This window comes from Ambystoma mexicanum, chromosome 4p (genome assembly GCF_040938575.1).
Source record: "Ambystoma mexicanum isolate Mex_15411 chromosome 4p, UKY_AmexF1_1, whole genome shotgun sequence".
Classification (NCBI taxonomy): domain Eukaryota; kingdom Metazoa; phylum Chordata; class Amphibia; order Caudata; family Ambystomatidae; genus Ambystoma; species Ambystoma mexicanum.
Window position 1 is genome coordinate 811,918,942 of NC_090927.1, and position 24,980 is coordinate 811,943,921.

General features: G+C 44.3%; 1 protein-coding gene across 4 annotated transcripts in view; it reads left to right on the plus strand.

The window, feature by feature from the left end:
• Positions 1-24,980, plus strand: part of LOC138453478 (uncharacterized) — a 1,096,265-nt gene that overhangs the window by 104,462 nt on the left and 966,823 nt on the right. The window lies entirely within an intron of this gene.

Sequence of the window (24,980 nt, forward strand, 5' to 3'; positions counted from 1 at the left end):
CCCTCTCCCATGCACTTGCGCATTCTCAATGTCACTGGGCCTAGTAAGATCGTTATTTTGTTCTCCCCTGTTCCCCCTCCCTTGCCTTGTCGCGCTCTGAAACACTTGTGTAGCATATCAACCCAGAATGTATCAGGACAGACTCCTGCAGAAGTAGGCTGGGGGGGGGGGGGGCAGAGCAGGGTGGAAGAACCAAACAAAACAGGCAACACCTGTGTGCGAGAAGGGAGGAGGGCACAAGGGAACATCCCAGGGGGACACCAGAGGGGGTGGGGATCCCCTGTGGGGACAGAGGGAGTAAACACATGTTGGTGCATGCTTACCTGCTGTCTGGGCAGGAGGTCGGGCCCTGAGTCCTCCTGGTCTGAACAGGTCCAAACAGGAATTGACCTTTTCTTCATCAGCCCAACAGGAATTGCCATTTTCTTCATCAGCCCAACAGGTCCAAACAGGAATTGCACTTTTCTTTGTCAGCCCTTTGCTTTGGATGCCCGGCGAAAGACACCCTTGATCTAAGAGTGAAGAGCAGGAAGAAAGAGGCAGGGCTAAGAAGGTGGGTTGTGCTTAGGCCAGGTGACCTAGATCCACTTACACCTACTCCCCATCTGCAAAGGAAAAGGGGCTGGAGGGCTCCTTAAGTAGGGAAAAAGAGCGGCAACCAGGAAGGCACCAAGTGGGCGGGGTTTGCTAAGTGGGGAAAAAGAGCGGCAATCTGGAAGGAGCCAGGTCGGCGGGGCTTAGACCAGGTGACCTAGATCAACTTGCACCTGCTCCCCATCTGCAAAGGAAAAGGGGCTGGAGGGCTCCTTAAGTAGGGAAAAAGAGCGGCAACCAGGAAGGCTCCAAGTGGACGGGGCTTGCTAAGTGGGAAAAAAAGAGCGGCAACCTGGAAGGTGCCAGGTGGGCGAAGCTTAGGCCAGGTGACCTAGATCCACTTGCACCTGCTCCCCATCTGCCTGCTGGATCTCCTGTTATACTGCCCTGCCAGGTATCTCCCAACAGTTTAAGACTTTTCTTTACAGCTTTGATGGATCTCCCAGTATACTTCCCTGCCAGGAATCCTCTTATGGGCTCTTCAGATCCCCTGGTGTACTCCCCTGCCAGGTATCATGCCACAATTTTAGATACTTTATTCAACTTTGGTGGATTGCCTGGTAAACTTCGCTGCCAGGAATCCTTCTCTGGGGTTTTACTAATCCCCTGGTATACTCCTCTTCCTGGTATCTTTCCCCAAATGTCAACTTCCTAGTGTATTCCTTTTACCAGGACTTCTTACTTATTTCACTGTCCTGTTCACTATGCCATAGCCACATCAACTTTGTCATGTTTCAATATGTCTACTTAGGGTAACACTTGCTCCAGCTTTCCCCCACATTGACATCTCAGGCATAAATACTTGTTTAGGTTTTGTGGCTGCACTTTGTCTTTTAGGTATTCAGACATTCTTTCTTTTGAGCATTGCTTTAACATTGGATTTAAAATGCCTTTGATCATTGTCCATTATAGCAGTTTGCCCTAGTTCATTCACTTGATTGGATGTGTGTTGTTACGGCCAGGGTACCCAATGGGTGTGGGCAGACTCACTAGTAGTTTTCAGTGTCTCTGACATATGACATGCTTCTGCAGTGAAGCTTACTCCCGGGACAGCTTTTTACATGATGCAGCTGCCTCTGCAGTGTCTCCTGCAGCTCTGTGTTCATCAGCCAGCTTCCCTCTGTGGCTTGGACCAGTGAATGCTGCTTCCTGGTAAAACCATACCTCCAGGAGCTCCACTGCAGCTCACAGTGCTTGGACTGTCCTTCAGGTCTGCCCAGGTGTCTCCGTCCTTCACGACAATGCTGGTATGTGTAACTCGTGTTTGGGAACCCCCGCATGGATGTGCCTCTTCTCTCTCTCTTTCTCTCTCCTTCCTCTGGCACGGTTCTCTCCTGTTCTACTACTGCGATGAGTGTGAATGCCATTTTTAAATGTCCCGCCACTTGTGGTTCAACCAAACCACTAATCTGCACATTAGGTTTTAGGTTTCTCTCGATCTGCATCAACTCCTTCCTCCTCTTCTTTGCCTCAGTACTTGAGGCTTTATGGGAGATGAAGTCCATAGATGTTATAGGATTTCTAAAATGATGTTGTACACAAGTTTTATGTAGAGAAACATCAGAAACAGAAAATGTTATATGTGTGTTGTGAATGATTGAGGTATAAATGGGATTCTGTCTAGAGTAATATAAAGAAAGGGGTTTCTGATTTCTACGTCAAGGGTGTTTGCGGGATGACAACACGCCATCAAGAACTTAGGTATTACAAGGTCTTCTTCAGGAGGAAGGGGAGAATACTTTGTCTTGTCTGATGGAGTAACCACTTCCCCCTGACAGCTGTCTCCTCCCATTTGAACCTCCCTCGTATATCCACCCCCAGGGTCAGGATCAGATGGTGAATGCCGTCCCCTGGCCACATGGGAGGAGGTCACTTGCAGGGAATCAGTGATGACTCCACTGGAGTCATCACAGTACTTAAGTCTTTTGATGTAGTTCTTATGAGTCTTTTCGCGCTTGCAACCTTGGAATCAAAACTATGGGTAAACTTGCTTGGATCCAAACAAGAACCTTTCCTTGTCAACCTTGTCAAGCACATTTCAATCATTACATTTATCGTGTCTGCTTCTGCTATTAGGATCCCACGAATTGAAGCCTTAAACGGATCCCCATACCATATTAGCTGAGGTTCTGATAAAAAAATTCCTCTATTTTAGCCTATATTTCCCCTTTACTAGTGTATCCTGAAGTACTGCAGACGGAAAGCGCCACGTCCAAATCCTTTGAATCAACCCTTCTATTTCTATCAGTAAAGTCAATCAGGCATAATCCGATAAGGTGACAAACCATAGAGGTAACTCTACCCAAAAAGGTTTTAGAAATCCAAGGTGTGTGATCAACTTTGATTTAGGTATAGCAAAGGTTCATTTACAAACTTTCCGGATAGCGCCACAGAGGTGACATCCGTGAGAATAACTTAACACACCACGAAAAATTGGAAGGTCAGTCAAATCGAAATACAGCCCACTGTTGTACTACATAACCAGTCTTAAGAAGGTTTTAGGGTATTCGTTTTTAATAGTTGTGTTGGTTATTTTGCATCATAGTATCCTATGCACAAGGCCATGTGCATGAAGAAACGTGTTATCTAGCTCACGTTCCAACCACAACAAGTGTCCTGAAGACGGGTTTGAAGAAACGCACAAAACAGATCAGTTCATGATGGTGTTTCCCTTGTCCTCAGAAACACTAATAAGTGTAGACATCTAATAGAGAAGACCAATATTTAGAGATATATGTTAAAGGTATCTCTCACTTTTGTTACTAACCTCACAAAAGCATTTCTAAGTAACATAAGATTAATGTTATTTCTCCGCTTGTGTTGTCAAATTTCTATTCAACGCGTTTGTTCAGATACAACCATTTTTTGTATGTGTTTTAGTTTTTGTTATAGTTTTAGCCTTATGTTATATGTACATATGAATTATAATATGTGTTTAATCAATCTGACCTGGCCTACTACTGTGTAAGTAATATGTTGCAGTTTTATAGTGTATAAACAGTGGGCATTGACGATCTAAGTGTGTAAAAGCAGGGTAGGTTTCTGTGGAATTCTTTTTGGTTGACTTGACTATTTCCTCACCCACAAAGCCCCTTATACAAAAAAGAGGGCCTTCTTGCTCTATTTAATTTACCCCACCCGATTTAAAGTAACCTGAAGAATACCTGAGACCTACTAGAGTATCCTTTCATGAGTAACCCTGACATGTGAACTTAACACTGCCCCAGACCCAAAATATTTTCTTTATAAAGAGAGATATGCATATGTTACCCTCTATAGGTAAGAAAACCCTGTTTTGTTAGTAGTTGAGAAACCATACTAACCTACTGTACTACCCGTTATTTGGATGTTTTCCTTTTCAGAGGCAGGACACCAGGCACTTCTGCTGCAGGCTGATGTAAGTCTGAAATAAAAACAATAAAACTAAGATTTTAAGACTTTAACCTTGAATATTCTCGGAAGAAGCAGGTGACAAACACAGCTTTCAAAGGAGGTTCCAATATTGTTTTAACTGAATAAGCATATGTGACACACAAAAGAATTACAGCTGCAAGACAAATTCTGCTTCCTTATACCCACCCCTGTCCCTAAAATAAAATTAAACAAAAAAAAGATGTGTGTAGAGCTACATGGATACATGCAGCTGTTAACCTGTATAGGTAGGAAAAAAACTGTTTTGTTAACAGCTCAGTAATCCTCCCGCACCCAGAATATTTCCTTTACAGTGCAGGGCCATTAGACCATACAGCTGCAGCAGGATGTGAATCTCACATTTTAAAGAACAAGTTTTAGGACTTTACCATTGGGTATTCTAGAATGAAACAGGTGAAAAATATAGCTTTCAAAAGGTGGCTCCCTATTGTTTTCTTAACTAGCATTTCTTGAGGACGCCATTAATTAACTCTCAAGATAACAGGTCTGTCTCTCGCGGTCTTTGATCGTCCAACTTTGAAACCTTTACAAGAGTTGACTGCACAAGAGTGATCTGCTGCACCACCATCTAAAAGCAAATGCATTGTTATTATTTATTTTAAACGGTTTAGTGCTGAGTGCGTACACATGAGACATATTTGGAGTTGGGGGTTTAGACAGCATAACTTTATTAATGGCTGCTTGGGCAATACTGCTTGCAGGAACCTGTCCAAATTCACATTTATAAAAAAAAATGTATTAAAACAATCTGATGGACATGTCTACACTCGGATATTTACAAGCTATATTGAGAAAAAATGTAATTCTACACTGAAACAACTAGCCCGTGCTTACATGTCTAAATCTCCAAACACTCAATGGGAAAGATGAGCTGTCTATGTTATCACTTAGCCAGCAAATATTTTATATTGTTCTAATATTCTGTGATGGACTGCTAAAATTGAAAATATACAGTCATGGCAAGTTCAAAACATGGGAAACTTCACTCAAAAAATCCAGAATTCTTATATTACATAATAAGACATTTAAAAAAATATATTTTTACCATAAAGATGAACACCGTTTTCAGCAAGAATATCTGTGATCGCTTCAGAGTGTGTAGCAATTACACGGATGCTTTTTTAAGGTTCATCATCAGACTTTGCTAAAAATAAAACATGTAAATAATTATATTCTTAAAATCAGTTGCGCCAAAACTGCACCAAAGTTGCACGAGCCCACTGAGCTATCTGCAGAGGCACAAAGCTCTAGGTAAGCATGCGCTGCAGGCAAACAACCTCTCCGAAACACAAGGCCTCACATATTTTGTACAGATCATAGGGGCTCAGAGCTTCAAGGACATGAGCTGTGATTAATGCTTACAATCTTTCTTTTTTTTTTAAAGAGTGCGTACATATGAGGCCTTTTAGGGGTTTGGGTTTTAGGCAGCATAACATTATTGATGGATGCTTGGGCTCTGCTGCCGGCAGGGCCCTGTCCAAATCCCTGTATTTTTGGGTTGTTTTTTAAAACAATAAAAAAATCAAATCAGATAGACGCGTCTATGATCTGGTATTTGCAAGCTATCCTGAGAAGAAATAATTCTACACTCAAACAGGACAACCAGGGCTTACATTTCTATAGCTGAAAGCCTCACAGTGAGAAAGATGAGCTGTCCATGTTATTACTTAGCTAACTACCATTTTCTTTTTCTACTATTCTGCGAAGGTCTGCTAAAACATTGAAAATAAACAGTCATAGCAGGTTCAAAACATGAGACATTTCACTCCCACCTCCCAAAAATTTAGAATTCTTCTACCACAGAACAAGAAAAAATAAAAGGAATAAGTTTTTATCATAAAGTTGAAGACCATGTTCAACAAGAATGTAAAGCAACGCTTGAGGGACTGGAGCATCTACAGCTATGATGTCTTGAACTTCATCAGCAGACTGTGCTAAAATAAAGAAATTTAAATAATTATATTCTAAAAAAAAACAACTGATAAGCCAAACTGTGCCGTAGGTCCACGAGCCCACTGGCCCCTTTCTGCAGAGGCACAAAGCACTTTACAAGCATGCTCTTCTGAGAATGAGCAAACCATGAGACACGCCTCCAAAACTAGACACACTACTACATAGGAGGCCTCCACAACTGCACATTGGCCCTTCAAGACTGGGCACAACACTGCAGATATGGCTTCTGGAAACTAACGCAGCTCCCAGATGCAGCCTCAAGAAATACATAGCGTATTGTAGATGTGGCCTGTATGACTCGATGCCATACTGGAGAGGATGCTTCTGGAATAATCTATGTAATCCCACATACGTTTGGGGTCACTAATGGCCTCAGCCATGTGGTAAAGTAGTTAAAATTCTCTGCCATCTGGTTACATTTAATGGACATTAAAGACACAGGGCCTCATTACGAGTATGGAGGCAGCCAGGTATGACTGCCTCCATACCGGGTTCCAGCTCCGGGTTCTGTGAATGAGGAATTACCGGGTCATTCCAACCTTGGAGGACCCTGTAATTCCTCATTCACAAACCCAATCCCCATTCCCATTTGAGCCCCCATAGGGCTCAATGGGAATGGGGATGGAGCTAATAACAGGTGCAGTAATAACAGGCCCGTTATTAGCTCCTTGGTCCCCTTGCGGGACCCGCTAAGGACGTCTGGTCTGACCAGACGTTCTGTGCGGGTCTCGCTAGGAGACCTCGTAATAAGGCATCCCGTAATGAACGGTGCCGGTCCCGTACCGGCACCCTTCATTACGGGAGTGCCAGCCTCGTAAGGAGGCAGAGAGACTCCAGTATAATTGAAAAACATATTTTGTGGTGTGATAGAAATGTAAAATTATGAAAAATTTGAAATTTAAATGTAAAACAGTGCTAGTACCTGTACTAAGGTCCTTGGATCGAAGACAGGTTCCAGGAGGATGGCGCCACAACCTAGGCAAATCTCTGAGGCATTCCCCGGTCTGTCTGCCTATGTGAGGAGGTGTCTGTGATATTGGATTGGGCCGTGGATCGTGGGGTAAGAAGGCACGATCCCAAGGAAGAGACGAAAACTGTGGACAGCAGTTTGAATGGAAAGACTCAATTCACAATATGAATATAGCTTTGCAGGAACACAAGGGAGTGTTTTGGATAAATAATGCGGCCCATCGGGTAGATTGTAGCATGCACTCTCAAAAGAGCTGATGCATACAGGACAAGGAGCGAAAGCTGATTAGTCTCATATCCCCAAATATCCTTGAAAGGTGAAAAAACTCCAAATTCAAAAGATTCTAGTCCCTGATTCCCCACAATAGTTACCAAAGGAAATATGAATGACAGAAAAATAAGAACATAACTATGAAGACCTAGGGCCTTACTACAAGTTTAGCGGTATTCTGGTGGTAAATCCGCAGAATACTGACAAACGGATTTACAGTTACTGCCACTTGGTTCGGTGGGATTACCACTGGATCACAAGTGGTGGTATGGTGGTGTTAGTCCCCATTTATGGAGTCCATAGTACTCCATGGGGATTTTGCAGGAATTACCGCCAGCAGTAATTCTGCTGATGGTAATTCCACCGATTTTTGGCAGCAAGCCGCCGGAATGAACTCCAGCATTTTGCTGTGGGTTTTTCCTCCACCTCAGCGCCAAACCTATAGTACAACAGTGTGATAATGTGGCAGTAGCGGAGTTACCTCTGTTTTACAGCCATTTATTACCATACCGCCGTTCTTATAATGAGGCCGTTAGAGTCTCCCTGACTGGCCCTAACATTAAACAATGCCTGACTCTGGCGTTCTGAAGTCTGGAAGAAAGCGGATTGAAAAGACCCTTTACTGTGCGTCTGTGGGGCTTAAATGCTGTCGGACCTGGAAGGAGTTCATAGGAGTTTTGGGTCCACTGCTGAGCCGTTCCTGGTACTATGTCCTGGGAGCCGCTTTATTGGGATCAGGTGCCAGCCTAGCAGCCAGTCCCAGTGTGTCTCGGCTCTCTGGGCAGAGTGGAGGGCTTGACCGGTGGGGCATATAGGAGAAGGGACACATATTGGACCTTCTCCTATATGACCTATGCACAGGCGGTGGGGGGAGATGGAGATGAGGAATATGTGTTGGTGGGGTGCTTCGGACCATGAGTCCTAATAGGACATGTAAATGCAGTGTTTAACAGTGTTAGTGTGGTCAATAGGTGCTTACTGCATCCATTACCCATTTTAACATCTTAATGTACGCCCCCCCCTCCTAAGGATTCTCCCTCCTCCCCTTCCTGCACTCCCCTCCACCCCCTCCCCTCATTTTTTGTTAATGCACTTGCATGATCCGAATTGTCTCATGACCTAGTAGGAACATTGTTGTTGTCCCTCTTCTCTGTTCCTCCCCTCCACTCTTCCCCTCCTCCCCCTTCATTCTTGTTACAGCACTTACAGAATCCGAATGTTTCAAGACCTAGTGTAACTTAGTTGTGTTTTCCTCTTCCATGTACCTCCCCCTCCCTTGTCTTAATGCTCCTTGAAACACAATTCTGCTGCAGAGACGCATTATAAATACACAATAAATACAAATAAAATAAAGAACTTCATTCCTTAGGCATAAGGGTCACTAATTTTTCTTCCCTTTCCCCATATTTCGGATAGACCACTCATGATCCTATGTATCCTCACCCGCATAGAATGTCTGTCCCTGCCTACCCACATCCATTCTACTGTCACTGAGGTCAGCCATTGGTTCCCTAGGAGAACCCATTGCTTTTCCCTATTTCCCCTCAGGTGCTTTACCAGTATCCTCAGCTGAGATGCTGTGTAGTCGTTTTCTGTGTCCCAGAAGCCCACCCCTCGCTCCTCCTTGTATAAGATTAGAGTGTGATAACCTATTCTGGGTTTTTTACCCTGCCAGAGAAATTTCACAACCTGGACTGATTTCCTTCAGGGTTGTATTGGGGGTCTCCACAAGCAACATTTGGAACAGAAATAAGATTGTGGGTAATGTATTCATATTTATTGAATGCATTCTTCCCAACCCTGACGCGTTGGTTTTTGCCCATCTATTCAGGTCTTCATAAATGCTCTTCATTAGGGGCTGAAAATTTGCCTCGAAGAGGTCTTTCATTCACCTGGTTATCTTTAGTCCCAAATAATGGACCCTCAGCTCCCCCATGTCTGCCCCCACCTGTCTGCCGAACGGAAATAAAACTCACTTATCTCTTAATTTAAAATCTTTTGAGTCAGTATTCCTCAATTTCCCTGAAAACTTCTGGGATAGAGTAGAGTGGATCCTGTAGGCGGAGGAGAATATCGTCCGTGAAAAGTCCCAGTTTGTTGTCGAGACCTCCAACCCGTATGCCTTTTTATGTTCCGGTTTGATTATATTCTTAGTGCCGGGGGTTCCAAAGTAAGGACAAACATCAGGAGGGAAAGCAGGCACCCCTGTCTGGTTCCCCTTTCCAGAGTAAAGCTTCTGCACCTCTTGCCATTGGCTATCACCTGCGCAGTAGGTTGTGCATATAAGGCTTCCATTGCTCTCTTAGTTCTCTATCCAAATCCCACCCATTCCAGTACTGTTAATAGGAAGGGCCATCACACATGATCAAATGCATTTTCGATGTCTAGAGAGACCTGTTTGTGTCTTGACTGCTCCATAAGGTTCAGGGTTTTCTGAACTGTATCCGATGCCTGTCTGCCTCTAATGAATCTCCCATGGGCAGTGTTTATAAGTGTTGGCAGGACTATGTCTATTGTAGATGGCAGCATCCTTGTACAAATATATGCATCAATGTTTAATAGGGAAATCAGTCGGTAAGCGGCACATTCGAGGGGGTCCCTCCCTTCCTTCAATATTACTGTGGGAAGGGCTTTCCTGAAGGATGGGGACATGTTTCCTTTATCCATGATATTGATAACTACTTTGGCTAGGCATGGTGCTAGGGTTTCCATGAAGTGCTTGTAAAATGAGACTGTGAACTCAACTTCCACTGGTGCTTTCCCAGACAGCATTCCCTTGATTGCTTCCTCGCTGGTTAGAGTTGCGTCTTTTTTGTCTGAGGTCTCCTTATCCAGTGTTGGAAGACGCACCCCTGTTAGGTAGTTCTTGCTTTCTTCCTGAGTTACCTTGTTAAAAGGTTAAGAAGCCTTCCACTGTGTGGAGTACCTGTTGGGGTCCTGAGTTTGTCTTTTATTTGACCTATCCTTCTAGCTATCCTGTGGGCCCTCAGTCTACGGGCTAGCATAGTCCCACCTTGTTACGTGTCTCATAGTACCTTTGCTTCATGGAGCCAAGTTTACAAAATACCTCTCCCAAAGCGAACTCCTTCAGTTTCCAGTTTTCCCTTGCAGGTCGTCTATCATCTTTTCCACCCTCTGTTCCTCAGAATATCTTCCACCATTCCCCTTATCTCCTATATGGGTTTGTTCTCTATTCGGAGTATCTCTTGCTTCCTTTCTGAGCCTTTTTTTTTTATCAGTGAGCCCCGTGTGGTCACTTCCGCTGCCTCCCAGAGCACACTACTTTGTATGTCCTCCTCATCATTTTCCTCAAAGTACAGCTCCAAGTCCTTGTTAAGGTCACGCTTGAATACCACATCTTTTAATAGGTAGTCATTGCACCTGCAGAACCTATCCCTGCCCTCCAGCTCGCCTATGTCCATCTGCATCTGAACCATTTTGTGATCCGACCAAGCTACATCCACCATGTTGCTCGAAAGCGCGCCATGTTCCTGACCACTTTCCATTAAAATGTAATCGATTCTCGTAATGGATGATCTCAAGATTTCGACACAGTAACCCCATATACGCCCTCAGGAAGAGGACTTCAAATGAGGTTTTCTTCCACCCAGCCATTCAGAACTTGTGCTACTTGCAAGGCCCTTTACTTTTCTATTCTAGGCTTGGTTGGTAACGTTTATCAGGGAGGGCCTGTGAATGTGGCAGTGTTCATTCAAAAATAAATGAGTGATTTTTTTCCTGAGTTGTGATCCTTTTAAATTCTTGTTTCCCCCACAGCATCATTTCTCTCTGCCTTTGTAGCCTCCTTCCCTTTCTCAATTCTCTCACTATACTGTCTAACCGCATATTCTTTCATTCTTACCCCACTCCTCCCTCCCTCCAGCCCTTCCCAATTTCTCATCTGTAAGTCTTTGACACTGTTTCCCTCAACATCTTCTCTCCTGCTTGCCCTTTGCCTTCTTCCAGGAATTCTCCACTTCTTTCCCTTTCGCTTTCCCTTTGCCACTTTTTTGCTCTCTCACTTTGACTCTTCCATCTTATTTTTCCCAATCCCTTCAGCTTTTTAATTTCTCTCTGCTCCCTCTTTCCATCTAACCTTTCTCGTAATGTTCTGTTGTCAGCTATACTGCTCCAACCTTCCTTCTCATCTCCTCTTTCCCTCTGGCGTCCTCTTTCTCCCACTGGTCTCACTTCTCTCCCACTACACCTGTCTACTTCTACTCCCTTGAAATTCACCTGCCGTCCTCTTTCTTATCCTGTCTCTGCTTACTCGTTTCTGTTCACTCATTCATTGTTATCTCTCTCTCTCTCTCCTCTCCTCATACCTGCCAATCAGTCCAAACCTCAGTTGTATCGCTGTGAGATAGTGACTGGGTGTGCTAATGAGGAAAACATTACCTGTGAGCCCAGCTTCAGCAGCCCTCTCTCTATAGGGAGCTCTGTCTGTTCGCAAACCCACCTATATAAATATATATGAACTTACAAATTAGGTTTTGGCTGTAAACTAAGCTGGCAACATTATACATAAGTTTCAGGAGCAAGTTATAACTACTAAGTGCCAGGCTATTATGTAAGTCTATGCAAAAAGGACGAGCATACTCGTGTTTGGCACTTAAAATTTGATATCCATCTAAATAATATTTGACCGAGGGTGCAAACATGTCTTGCCGTGCCTTGACTCTATTGTTCAAAGCCAATATCTCCTGAAAATCAATAGCAGTACTGACTCAAAAGCAAGTGCTTCTAGCCCTCACAAAAACAGTCTTAAGAGCGCCCTGTGTCGCCTATCAGTATTGACCTATTAAGGGGTTGCTGTCCTGACAGAAACACATTTTCCTTGCCTCACAATCCACCACAGATTACACATGGAGCCACAAACCAGCTCAGACTAGCCAAGGGAGAATCGTTATACACACTGGCGAGCAGGGAATGTCTTTCCAAGGGTGCAGTTTGTCGAAGGACCAAGAGCTGCTTTTCTGAAAGCCCTCTGCAAAGAGAGCCTAACACGAGAAGAACAAGTGACTCCCTCCAGTGGGCAGTACTGCAAACCATCTGACAATTTCATTATTGTGTGTTTAAGAAGCAGTGTTAACGTTTAAACGATTTCACCATGCAATATGTAAGCTTCTCAGTACACAGTTTACAATGTATAATATACTTATTTTAGCATGTAATACATACATGTGTCCATGTATAGTACACACGTTTTATAACAGTGCAGATAAACACAATTCTGCTTGCAATATGCCTTTTTAATGTGGCATATGCATTAGGTATATACATTTCAATATACCAATATGTTTCAGTATATAGCTGAGACAATTTCCCATTATATTGTGTTAGCATTCAACTAGACTTTGATTTATTTGAATGTATCATGCACATCTCGCAATATATTATGCATAACTTAGTATACAATGTGTCTTTCACCCTGCATAGTATGTATTTTCTATATGTAATATATAAGCATCTCAATATACAGTGTGTATATTACAATGTCTGTATCCCAATATACTGTCTATACATTTTGCCAAACAATGTATGGTTATCAGTGTATCGCGTGTGCATTTTATATATAATACTTGCATCTGAATGTACAGTGTATACATCTCAGCAAATAATGTATCTTTCAAAGCGCTGCGCACCTTATACGTGCCTATGTTCAATATATGATGTATACATTTCAATATACTGTGTGTGTGTGTTTGTATTACACGGCCACGGTAGTGGCCGGTTAGTTATAGTTAAATTGCTTCGTCCATGGGAAGAGCACTTTTTGGGCGTCCTATAATTCCACTCCGCCTGGACGAATCCTCACCAAACATTGCAAAAAAAAGTATATGGGCCACTCTGAATTTTTCTCAAAAGTTTGGTGATGTTTGGTCCAGGGGGGCAAAAGTTATAAGGGGGTCCCAAAACATCTTTTTTTCCCATAGTCTGAATGGGGGAAAAACTTTGCGCTCACCTACAGGTCAAACCGCTGGACGGATTTTCACCAAATTTGCGGCAGGGGCAGGGGCTTGGTCCCGAAAGCGTGCCTTTGTAAATTTGGTGACAATCCGTCCAGTAGTTTCCTTTTAAAACGACCAAAAAATATGTCTATGAAATTAGTGATATTTATGTCCGCTCCGCGGTCAGTCTTCCCTGTTCCCTACGCAGACAAGATGTAATGCTCACCTGACTCCCACGGAGGCGCTGGCCTGGTTCGCGCTGCTGTGACCTCTTCTAAGGTGATGCGCAGGGTTCGGAAGACGGACTGGACCGGGCCCCCAAATCTGGCTTGTCTGGCTCGCAGAAGTATCCTTCTGTAGGCGAAAATAGGGGATTAACCGTCTGTGGGGTAATGAAATCAGCCTCCCACTTTCCCCTCTCACCCTCCTTGAAACCCTTCTGTGATTCCTCGTAGCGTCTCACCTTAGGGTCTGGAAGGACGAGCTCTCCATCCTGCTTCTGATGCAGGGGCGCGTTGGTATCCAGTTCCTTCACTGGATTTTCGGATTGGTGAGAACCAAACTTGCTTGGCTTCCAGGTAAGTTTTTTGATAAGAGGTTCCCCTTGTGTCCATGCATTAATGTACTAATGCTAGTGTCTTTTTCCCCATAGGGGCCGGGGTTTGGAATGACGGGGAACAGGCACCGACCCGAGATGAGAGGTGAAATCCTTGTAGAAATCAGGTAAGTCTTTAATGAGCGTTTTTTGGTAATGTCTTTTCATTCGCTCATTAACGCTGATGCCTCTTTTTCCCCTTAGGGGCCGGGGTCCGGAAATGCCAGGATGCGGCGCGGACCCGAAATGAAAAGGGAATGAATCAACAGGTAAGTCTTAACATGGAGATTTAGCTTTCCTTATTCCCTTCTCTCTCTCACCTTTTGTTCTGGTCTTTTTCTCCCTAGGCGCTGGGGCGTGACTGCGAATCCGGATGAGCGCTGCTGAACATGGAGGCGCCCAGTAAAGGTGAGTGGAATGCGGCGCTGCAGCGATCGACGCGATGAGCTTCTAAATAAAAGTCTTCCTTTTCAGGATTGTCGGCGAGATGTCTCCGGGATGCGGATTTAGCAGGTAAGGACTTTTCCTTCTTCTGTTCTCTTCTTCTCTTCCTTTGCAGGTGATCCAGGATGCTGGCAGGCGTGGCAGAAGTCAGGATGCAGGAGCAGACACGGTGAGCGTCCAGCTGCTAGATGCAGAACAATGCGAAGCACGTGTGGCTGTTCGGGTGGGGTTTAAATAGCCTTGGAAGAAGTTCCAGGTATGTATCCTTCCTCCAATCAGGTATGTATCCTTCCCCGACCACGCCCGGATGGTAAATTAGTCCCACAGGTAAAGTAGTTCCTTTCAGGCCTCAAGGAGGCCGGGATCCTGCAGCATGGTCTGCATCAGGTAAGTGCACCCAAGCACTTCCATAATGATGTCTTTTATGAGCCTGGCGCCATGGGGTTGCTGGGTCCTTCCTTGGGGATGTCCGCTTTCGGGGACGCAGGGCTTGAACCGGCTCCCCGGGAGCGGGCATCATGACACAAGATACCGATTGGCTAGGGAGTGGCGTCATGACTGCGGACACGCGACGTCTTCACCGATTGGCTGCAGCGAGCCGTGATGTGCATCAGAATGTGTGGATGCACCCGGCATCTTGGATCCGACGACAGCGCGGTCGCAACCAGAGGCAAAATGCTGTTTCGGAAACTGTTTTGGTCTGCTACAGTGTTTGAGGAGGTCCAGAGAGAAAGAGATGTGTGAAATACTGTACTTGTTTAGGTGGCAGGTGTTAATGATGTATTCGCCATGCCCGCCTTGTCTGGGATGTTTGTAAGTACTGAAAATGAGGGGTCCCATAAGGATAGTACTTCAGTCTGTGCTCTGCGCAGGCAACTTCAAACACACGTGGTGTTAGCGAACACTACAATTGAGTAGATGTTGTTGTTCCTATTTTTGTTTGTATGGGTGTGCTTCTAATTTATACACCGCCATGGGTGTGATATGCTGCTGTGGTTGTGGCCAGGGCCTAGAGTCTTGGGTGCATGGCTGTAGGCCGTAGGCCATACTCCCAAGACGCTAGGCCCTGGCCACAACCACCGCAGCATATAGCAGCTATACCTACATCTGTAGTCTCGCTTATTGATCAGGTGTTTGTGGGGAGGGACTAGAGTCTTGGATGCATGGCCAAAGGCCATGTACACAATATCAAATTTGTACGTAGAGAATTTATAAGGCACTATGGGTGCGATATGCTGTGGTAGTTGTGGACAGTACGTAGAGTCTTGGCTGCATGGCTGAAGGCCATGCACCCAAAAACACAGTTATAAGCACTGCATTTATAAGCCACTATGGGTTTCATATACTGGACACCCATGCATTCACATATATATGGCCTTAGTACCTGCTACCAGTGAAAGTGCGCTTTGGGAATCAAGCGTTTTGTGAAGGCTGTTTGTAACACGGTGAGCCCAGCAGCATTGCGAGCAGGAGCTCTTGCTGCTCTCTGCTTCCTGGAGGAGGCGGGGCTTATCACGCGCACGTGACGTATCACGTGACCGCATCTGAACGTAAATTGCTGGCCAAACCGCCCGAGGGGCGAGTACCTGCTACCAGTGAAAGTGCGCTTTGGGAATCAAGCGTTTTTTGAAGGCTGTTTGTAACACGGTGAGCCCAGGAGCATTGCTAGCAGGAGCTCTTGCTGCTCTCTGCTTCCTGGAGGAGGCGGGGCTTATCACGCGCACGTGACGTATCACGTGACCGCACCTGAACATAAATTGCTGGCCAAACCACCCTCGCGGCGTAAGCCCTGGTGGCAGAAGGGCTGGTGCTGTAAGGCTGTTTGGCTGGTCCTGGGCCATAGCCACCGGCATATACCCGGCCACAAGTTGGTGTCCTTGGAGAACCCAAGTAAGTTCCATTTGATACAACTCCACTTGATCAAAAGTACATTGACAATACTACGGAATATAAAAACCCAATAATACCAAAAAAAAGAAAAAAAAAGGCTGGGATGAGGAAAGAGACCTTGAAACACGCCTGTGAAAGGTCAAAAGACCTGCAGGTAAAATTTGGCTCCATTTTAGAGAGCACGGGAGACTTTTGGGGCTTTGACCCCTTTGATCCCGTCAGGCACTTACATTTGATACCATTCTACTTAAAGCAATTGTGAAACTACCATGTCAATGAGATACAATTTGAGAAGTGGACCATTGGTAGAACCACATACTGTCCAGGAGGGGGAGAACTCGCCAAGTCACAATGTTCCATTAAAGCATGATGATATCAGGCATGATTTGCAAACGAGCATTCCCGCGGGTCAGACTGGGCTCACTCATATACAAATTCATAATCCTGTTACAACTTATCATAATGGAAGAGAGGACCCAGGAAATACAGTTTCCTCCTTGGTATCTACGCTCAAACAAGGAAAGGACTATACACTCACAACCACAAACATCAAGGGGACTATAGACCAATATTTTAAGTCAAGAGGTCATAGGAACCTTCCCAATGGCGCAGAGGGTTTACAAACCCCCTTGCTTCACAAGGGCAAATCAGTAGAAGGGATGGGAAATGCCACCCTCCAAATTGAAAACCTAGACCTTTCAGAAGGCAGCAATTTGTCTGCCATTTTACCACATAACATTCCAGATTCTGGCTCTCTTCTGAATGCAACAGAAAATACTAGAAGTGAATCAAGGGATCATTCGGCTTTGAGCCCTCCACCAAACACCCACGATCAGCCCCCTATGAGAAGACCACCAGCAGAGGAACTCATGGCTAGCGAGATAACTTTAACAGCTTTGAACTTTGTTCTAAATTCCTTGGTGAGGGTATTTGAGGCAACAAAGGGAGACATCCAAGTACATACTGGGATACTGTTGGAAATATCTAAAGATTTTGCCTTGTTTGAATCCACAATAGTGGGACTTACCAACGCCATAAACTGTGCAATTCTACCATCAATAACATCACTGGCAGGAGATCTAGCTTCACAAAAATTAGAGATAGCAGATATCAAGCCTATGCTTCAGAATATAAGTTTGGAAAGAAAAGAAACAATTTAATGTTACAAAACTTCATTCAGCCCCAGGGAAACATCAAGGGTCCTGAGCAGCCCTCATTGGGTGATCCCTCCAAAGACCGATCCCCCTCCACATGGGATGATACTCCACTATCCTCATCAGTGATGGAAGAGTTCTGCCGTTTAGCACAGCTGGCAGACGCTAACATACAAGACGAGGTGATCTGCATAGAAGAAGACCCTTCCCAGAAACAAAGCATGGTTGAGGAGGAAGGGATCCCTGCAGAGGAAAGTGCAGGTCAACCATCTCAAAGGAGGAGGAAGGTGAGAAAAAAGAAAGAAAAAAATGCAAGACATAAATCCCAACAGAATTCTAGACAAGAAAAGAAATCCAAAAACATGAAGGCAAAAAAATAAAATAATGCTGATACAAACAAGCTCATTAATAACCTAGCCAACGCATCAAAAAACCCAAATAAAAAGAAGGATAAAGGAGAGAAACTTTGCTCAGAAATGGAGATGAAGTCGCGTGAAGTGCAGGAGCCGGGAAAGAACAAGAAGAAGCTAACTGCCAAATCAAGGTCTGATACCCAAAACGTCTCTAATAAAACAGTAGGAATACAAACAGAGCCAACAGACAGCAAAAATCTGGAGAACGCAACAGGCCCAGTGGTGGCCATCCTTCCGCCATTGATTGCGGGGAAATCAATAAAGTGGGCTCCAATCTTTCTCCCCAGAGCCAAACAGGCCTCAACAAAACTCACCCACTTTGGAGCTCCTGCTTTAAAAGTAGCTCCAATATTTCTTCAAGGACAGAAAAAAACAACAAAACCAGTAGAAGCCCTCTCTAAAAGAGTTGAAAAAACTAGCGAGAGCCTACCACCAACTCGGGATCAAGAAGAGCTGTTAACATCGCCCTTAGTGGTAGAAGACTCAACACAGAATACTCCGCCAGAACAAGTAAAACACAGAGTCACTGGATCCAGAAAGGAGGGGGAGCAAAACAAAAGGACAGAAAGGGAAACATCACCCAGTAAAACAAATCCTTTTGCAGCCCCGCGGCTTTGGTTTATAGGCCACAAAGACAAAATGAATTGTAAATACTTGAGGGTCACTCTTGATGCTCTTTAAAAAAATACCAGATTTATACCTCTTTTCATCAAATGATATTGAGTACATTACATTCCCAGAGCGACAGGCGACTCATTTAGTGGAAGTCGGGTTTACATCTAAAATAGGGGCAAAGGCAATCTTAGATGCAGCAGGCCATTTACAAAAACAAGGGATAACCATACATGACGACATGCCCTCAGGCATCAGGGTTGGGGAAGAAAGGCAGGAGGAAACAAAGGAAGGACGCAAAATAAGAAATACCCAAGTAAAGGAAATGTCAGCTGTTGCACATGGTAAAATCGAGGGGGACAAACAGACAATGTGGGCGCTCCTCCCAGAGATCATAACACAGGTCTGTCAGAAACTGGGTGTGGGTGAGACATGTCTTTAGTTGGGAGAGTATGAGGGTGGCAAGTTGGAACACGCGTGGCTCTAGCTCCTTTAGGAACCTCAACATGAGATCAGAGGTATTTGGCAAGAATGACCTAATTCTCCTACAGGAGACATGGTTAGTTAACGCACCAGAGCTAGAGGGCTTTATAATAACTACACAAGCTGCAACAACAGTGGGGAAAGGAAGGCCAAAGGGTGGGCTGCTACTTGCTTGTAATGCCACTCGCTGTAATGAGGTGACAATAATCTCAAACGAACAAGAGGGGATCTTGGCAGTAAAATGTGTGGTCGCCACATCTAAAGGGTCGAAACAAATAGTAGCAGTAAACTTATACTGGAATCCGGCATCTTTAAAGCTTGCCATATTTCTGGATGCCTTGTCTAGTGTGCTGACTGAAATAAAATTGTCCCACCCTGACGCATATGTTTTCGTGGCAGGGGACCTAAATTCCCAATGTGTTGAAAGTGGGAAAGGGAAAGGAGCACGGAAACACAAGGCCATCTCCTCAAATGGAAACATTTGGGGATTTTTCTTTAAAGATTGGGACCTAAAAATGGGGAATGGATCTCTGGAAGGAGACATTCCTCCTGCAAGCACATGGTCCCGGGGAGCATCAGAATCCACTTTGGACTACATGTTCATGTCTCCTAGTATGTTCGACCAATGTGAAACTATGAATATAAAAGAAGGAGGCACAAGTGACCACAAAAGACTAGAAATGTCAGTTAAATGGCAAAATGTAAGGGTTGTAAAGAGGTTGACAGAGCACATCACAGTAAATAACCAAAAAAATAATTTGGTTAAATATAACAGGGACGGAGAGAAACTGAATAAAGCCCTGGAAAAATACAGACATGATTTAAGTGATACAAAACTGAAAGATATGTGCAACCCTTATGCTTTCCATGACTTTTTGTGGTCAGTTGAGGCCCCCAGTCTTGTGGTGGGTCAAATGAGGAAAACCTATAGACACGCATTTGACAAACACACATGGGAGCAGAAACGCGAGATGCGGCGGTTGATAAGTGCCATTAGAAGGGAGGAAGCTGTTAAATCTATCAGAGAGACCAAAATTAAGTCCTTTAAAAATAAATGCAAACAATGGTCAAGACAACAACGAATGTCCGGGCCCAGAAAGATGGGGAAACCATGCTCAAGGCCGTCCTAAATAAGAACTCACAGAACTTTTGGTCTTTAATAAACCAACAATCTACAGACCAAGTTGGAGCCTTGTCAAACATGGTTACTGAAACAGAGTGGATAGAACTCCTGTCAAAAAAGTATGCACAATCGAAGGGGGAGCCTCCTTTTTCATCTCTGGCGGCCAGTGGTACTTGGATACAACGGAAGAGGATATCTACGCCTTAATAATGAAATCGTCGGCTTCAAGGGTGGCAGGCCCCAGTGGCTTAACATACCAAGTCCTGAAGGGAAACCCTAAAAGGTGGGCCCGCCTCCTAAACACACTGTTCCAGGGGATACTGAGGCTCAAAAAGATCCCGTCATCGTGGAAGTCGGGAATCATTATCCCAATATTTAAAAAGGGGGATCGAAGAGACCCTTTAAATTACAGACCAATCACTCTCCTCGATGTGGAAAGCAAATTGTTTACCAGCCTAGTACTAAGAGACTTGGAATCTTGGGTTGAGTCAAACAACATCCTCCCAAAACAACAGACAGGCTTTCGAAAAGGAACATTCCACCTCACTTAATAGCATAGTACTTTCCACCCTCTGTAACAGCAAGGTGGGGGGGCAAGCGTCACGACTATATGGTGCTTTCATAGACCTATCGAGTGCCTTCGATCTGGTGAATCGGGACAGACTATGGTCCAAATTAAAAGTTAGAGGCGCTCCGACCCACCTCATTGAGATACTGGTCTCCCTCCATGAAGAAAACACGGTTCAAGTAAAACTCAACTTAGATGGATTTTTATCAACACACATCCCAGTGAAGAGTGGGGTGAGACAGGGGTGCATGGTTGCTTTCTTCTTGTTTAACTTCTATTTAGCTGACTTCGGACACGAAGTGGAGACCGCAGCATTGGGCAGTGCCAAGTTAGGCACAAATGCAATAAAGTGGCTCATGTATGACTCAGTAAGCACTAGATAGCGAACTGATAGGCGGAGAACTAGTAGCGTCCCCACCAACGGATCTAGTCCAACGGACAGCAACATTAGAGAATGGAAGCAGACTGAATGTTCAGAAGCAAAGGACCATTTCCATCCCGCTGACACGGCTACCATCGCTCACTAATAGAGAGATGTACTATGTGTAGGAGGAGAATTAGAAAGTAAATACCAGCGTTCAAGATAGACGCCCTGAAGTCCCTGACCACTAATTAACTCAGCAACAACAACTAAGGAATTTTGTGAACCCCATTACCCGCTCAAGATGAACGATCTCTACACATAGAGGGATTTTCTACCTAAGAGAAGATTTTTCTTGCTACATTCAAGGCGCCTTCTCTAATATTCTCCACAGAACAGACCAGTTACAACGGTTACTGTACGAAGAAAACTACAGCCACACTGTTTAACAAGAAGCTGTAGAAGCCCTACAGCTATTTACATTTAGAGTAGATCTTGTAACAATGTTTTAATAGAATTACCAGTGACACTACTCCTGACGAAGGTCCCTTTAATGACTTACAGAGGACTGAAACATGTCGAGCATATGGAAATGGTTGATGTTTTTACCATTTAGAACAGTTATATGTCAATTAATTGATGTGTGTTGAAGAGAAGCTAATTTGAACCTCTAACTATATTGATCCCGGATCAATTAGGATCGAAGCCAAGTTGAAAAGGCAGTGTTTGTCACTATTTAGAATTTGTATTTTTATCCAGTGTTTTATAAATGTTGAAGTTTTTATAACTTGTATTTTTTACGATTTAATAAATTACGAATTGATTATTTCAAAAACAGTTGTGTTTAATGTTGATAACTGTTGAATAAGAGCTATCTATCTCCTGTTTACTTAAAGTTTTCACTACCCATCTTAAGGTAGAGCTTCCACCCAGGTGGTATTGATGGGATTCCCTCCTAAATTTAGTGTCATGTATGCTGACGACATCGTCCTACTGGACAAGACACCAGTGGGCCTTCAGAGGCTATTAAATGCCTTGGATCAATACATGAAAGAAAACGACCTAAAGGTTAACCCGGATAAATCCAAAATTGTGATTTTTGGAAAGAAAGGTGGCAGAGAAGGCAAATATTGCTGGACAGTGGAGGGCAAACGAATACCTGTAATAGAGGAGGTCATCTACTTGGGCTACACTCTGTACGCCACACCAAGAGCTTGTACGCTATGGGCAGAGATGCGACAAAAGTGCACCCAATTGACGGCCCAATTGCAAAAAATAATCAAGCAATACTGTATGTTTTCCCTCGTACCTGCCATCCGTTTCTATCGAGCAAATATCATCCCTGTCCTCCTATATGGCTTAGAGGCAAAACCACTGGCGTGGTCGATGGATTGGCAGGCAATAGAAGCCAAGATCTGAAAAAAAGCTTTATGTCTGCCAAACAGTTTACCAATGGCCAGCCTGCGGTTTGAGTTGGGCCTCTACTCACTTGGGGTGCAGGCTGACTGGAAACTTCTATCTCTTTTCAACTTGATAAGTAATCCTATGCGTAATACGCTATATGAAGATCTAAATGACCATTTGAGTCGTGTCTCGGTGGGGGTACTGTACGACCTAAAGAAAGTATCCCTAGAAATCCTTGCCAGATGCAACAGCGACATAGATACTCTAACCACAAACCCCATGAAGATAAAGAGGGAGCTACTATTAACAGAGTGGAGGAAGACAATCGACCACACTCAGACTCCGTTTGGGTTTCATCTGCACTGGAGTAGTCCTTGCTCGATGGGGCTGGCGGAAAGGAGCAATCACCTATGCTCCAAATGTCGGGACCCAAAAGACCAGTCATTGGAGCATATATTAAGATTCTGTGAAGGCACATGGGAGGTGCGAAAGAAACATCTGGAACGTTTTGTTTGCTCAAGTGATTGGCTGTCATCTGAAGATTTCTGGGTGAGAATGACTTCAGGTCATGAAACGGCATTGACTATAAACGTGGTTAGAGTTCTACAACAGTTAGGTTTCACTGGAAATTAAAAAGTTTCCTTTTTGGAGAAACATGTTTTTCTTTTAATGAGAAGTAAATTTGTAAATGTATTCTTTTTGAAAGTTTTATTTTGTCTTTGTGAAAAAAAAACAGTTTTGGTTTATACCACAATAAAATTTAAATAAAAATTAAAAAAAATATATGGCCTTACACCCAAGACTCTAGCCTCCGGCCGCAACCACTGCAACATATCACAGATATAGATACACCCGCAGTATCAAACATCAATTTATACGTAGTGGACTTACAAGGCACAATGGGTGCAATATGCTGTGGTGGGGAACTGTTTTGGTCTGCTACAGTGTTTGAGGAGGTCCAGAGAGTGAGAGATGGATGAAATACTGTACTTGTTTACGCGGCAGGTGTTAATGATGTATTTGCCATGCCCGCCTTGTCCGGGATGTTTGTAATTTCTGAAAATGAAGGGTCTCATAAGGACAGTACTTCTGTCCGTGCTGTGCGCACGCAACTTCAAACTGTTCTAAGGACACGCGTGGTGTTAGCGAACACTACAATTGAGTAGATGCTGTAGTTCCTATTTTTGTTTGTATGGGTGTGCTACTAATTTATACGCTGCCAAGGGTGTGATATGCTGCGGTGGTTGTGGCCAGGGATAGAGTCTTGGGTGCATGGCCGTAGGCCATAGGCCAACTTCCAAGACGCTAGGCCCTGGCCGCAACCACCGCAGCATATCGCAGCTATACCTACACCCGTAGTCTCGCTTATTGATCAGGTGTTTGTGGGGAGGGACTAGAGTCTTGGATGCATGGCCAAAGGCCATGTACACAAGATCAAATTTGTACGTAGAGAATTTATAAGGCACTATGGGTGCGATATGCTGTGGTAGTTGTGGTCAGTACGTAGAGTCTTGGCTGCATGGGTGAAGGCCATGCACCCGAAAACACAGTTATAAGCACTGCAGTTATAATCCACTATGGGTTTCATATACTGGACACCCATGCATTCACATATATATGGCCTTACACCCAAGACTCTAGCCTCCAGCCACAACCACTGCACCATATCACAGCTATAGATACACCCGTAGTATCAAACATCAATTTATACGTAGTGGACTTACAAGCCACAATGGGTGCAACATGCTGTGGTGGTCATGGCCAGGATGTAGGGTTTTGGGTGCATGGTCTTTTTATAAGCAGTGAAGTTATAAGGCACCATGGTTTTCATATAGTCATTGATTGTGGGCAGGATGTACATTTTTGGCTGCATGGCTGCAGGCCGTAGGCCATGCGCCATACTTCTAAAACTCTAGGCCCTGTGCACAACCACCACACCATAGCACAGCAATGCATACACCCGCACTATCGCTTATTGCTCAGATGTTTCTGGGGAGGGTGTACAGTCTTGGGTGCATGGCCTTAGGCCATGCACCCAATAACGAACTTATAAGCACTGGAGTTATAAGCCACTGTACACCCATACATTTAAATATCTATGGCCATACCCCCAAAACTCTAGGCCCTGCGCACAACCACTGCAGCATATTACATAGCCACGGTAGTAGCTGTGTACTTATGGTGAAGTTGCTGTTTCTATAGGAAGAGTACTTTTTGGGTGCCTTATAACTCTGCTTGCCCATGGACTAATGCTCACCAAACTTTGTAAGAAACATTTATGGGCCACTCTGAATTTCTTTGGAAAGTTTGGTGATGTTTGGTGCAGGGGTGGAAAAGTTATAGGGCATTGTCTAAAACGTCTCTTTTCCCCATAGACTGAATAGGGGAAAAACTTTGTGTCCATTGACATGTGGCGCTTTCCCTGATTGGTTGTGGAACAGCGTGAAGTACGTCAGCTTTCTTCGGTGCCCCCGCCATCTTTTATTCATGTTTTGGTGTACGCGGAGATCGCCAGTAACACATACAAATCAAGACAGCATTGCACTTGTCACACTTATGAAATACTATTTCAGAAGGTGACCTTTAAGGAGGGTGGGATGGGATGTGGCAGCACAAACTGAAAAAGTGGAGTTTTCTTGTCACCAAAGCCATACGGTTAAATGGAAGTTGGTGCTCACTGTACAACTACCAATTAGTGTGTCTGGGTTACAATGTTTTTGGAATAATATTGCCGTCAGACTGGCGTATTAGGTTTTGAAAACT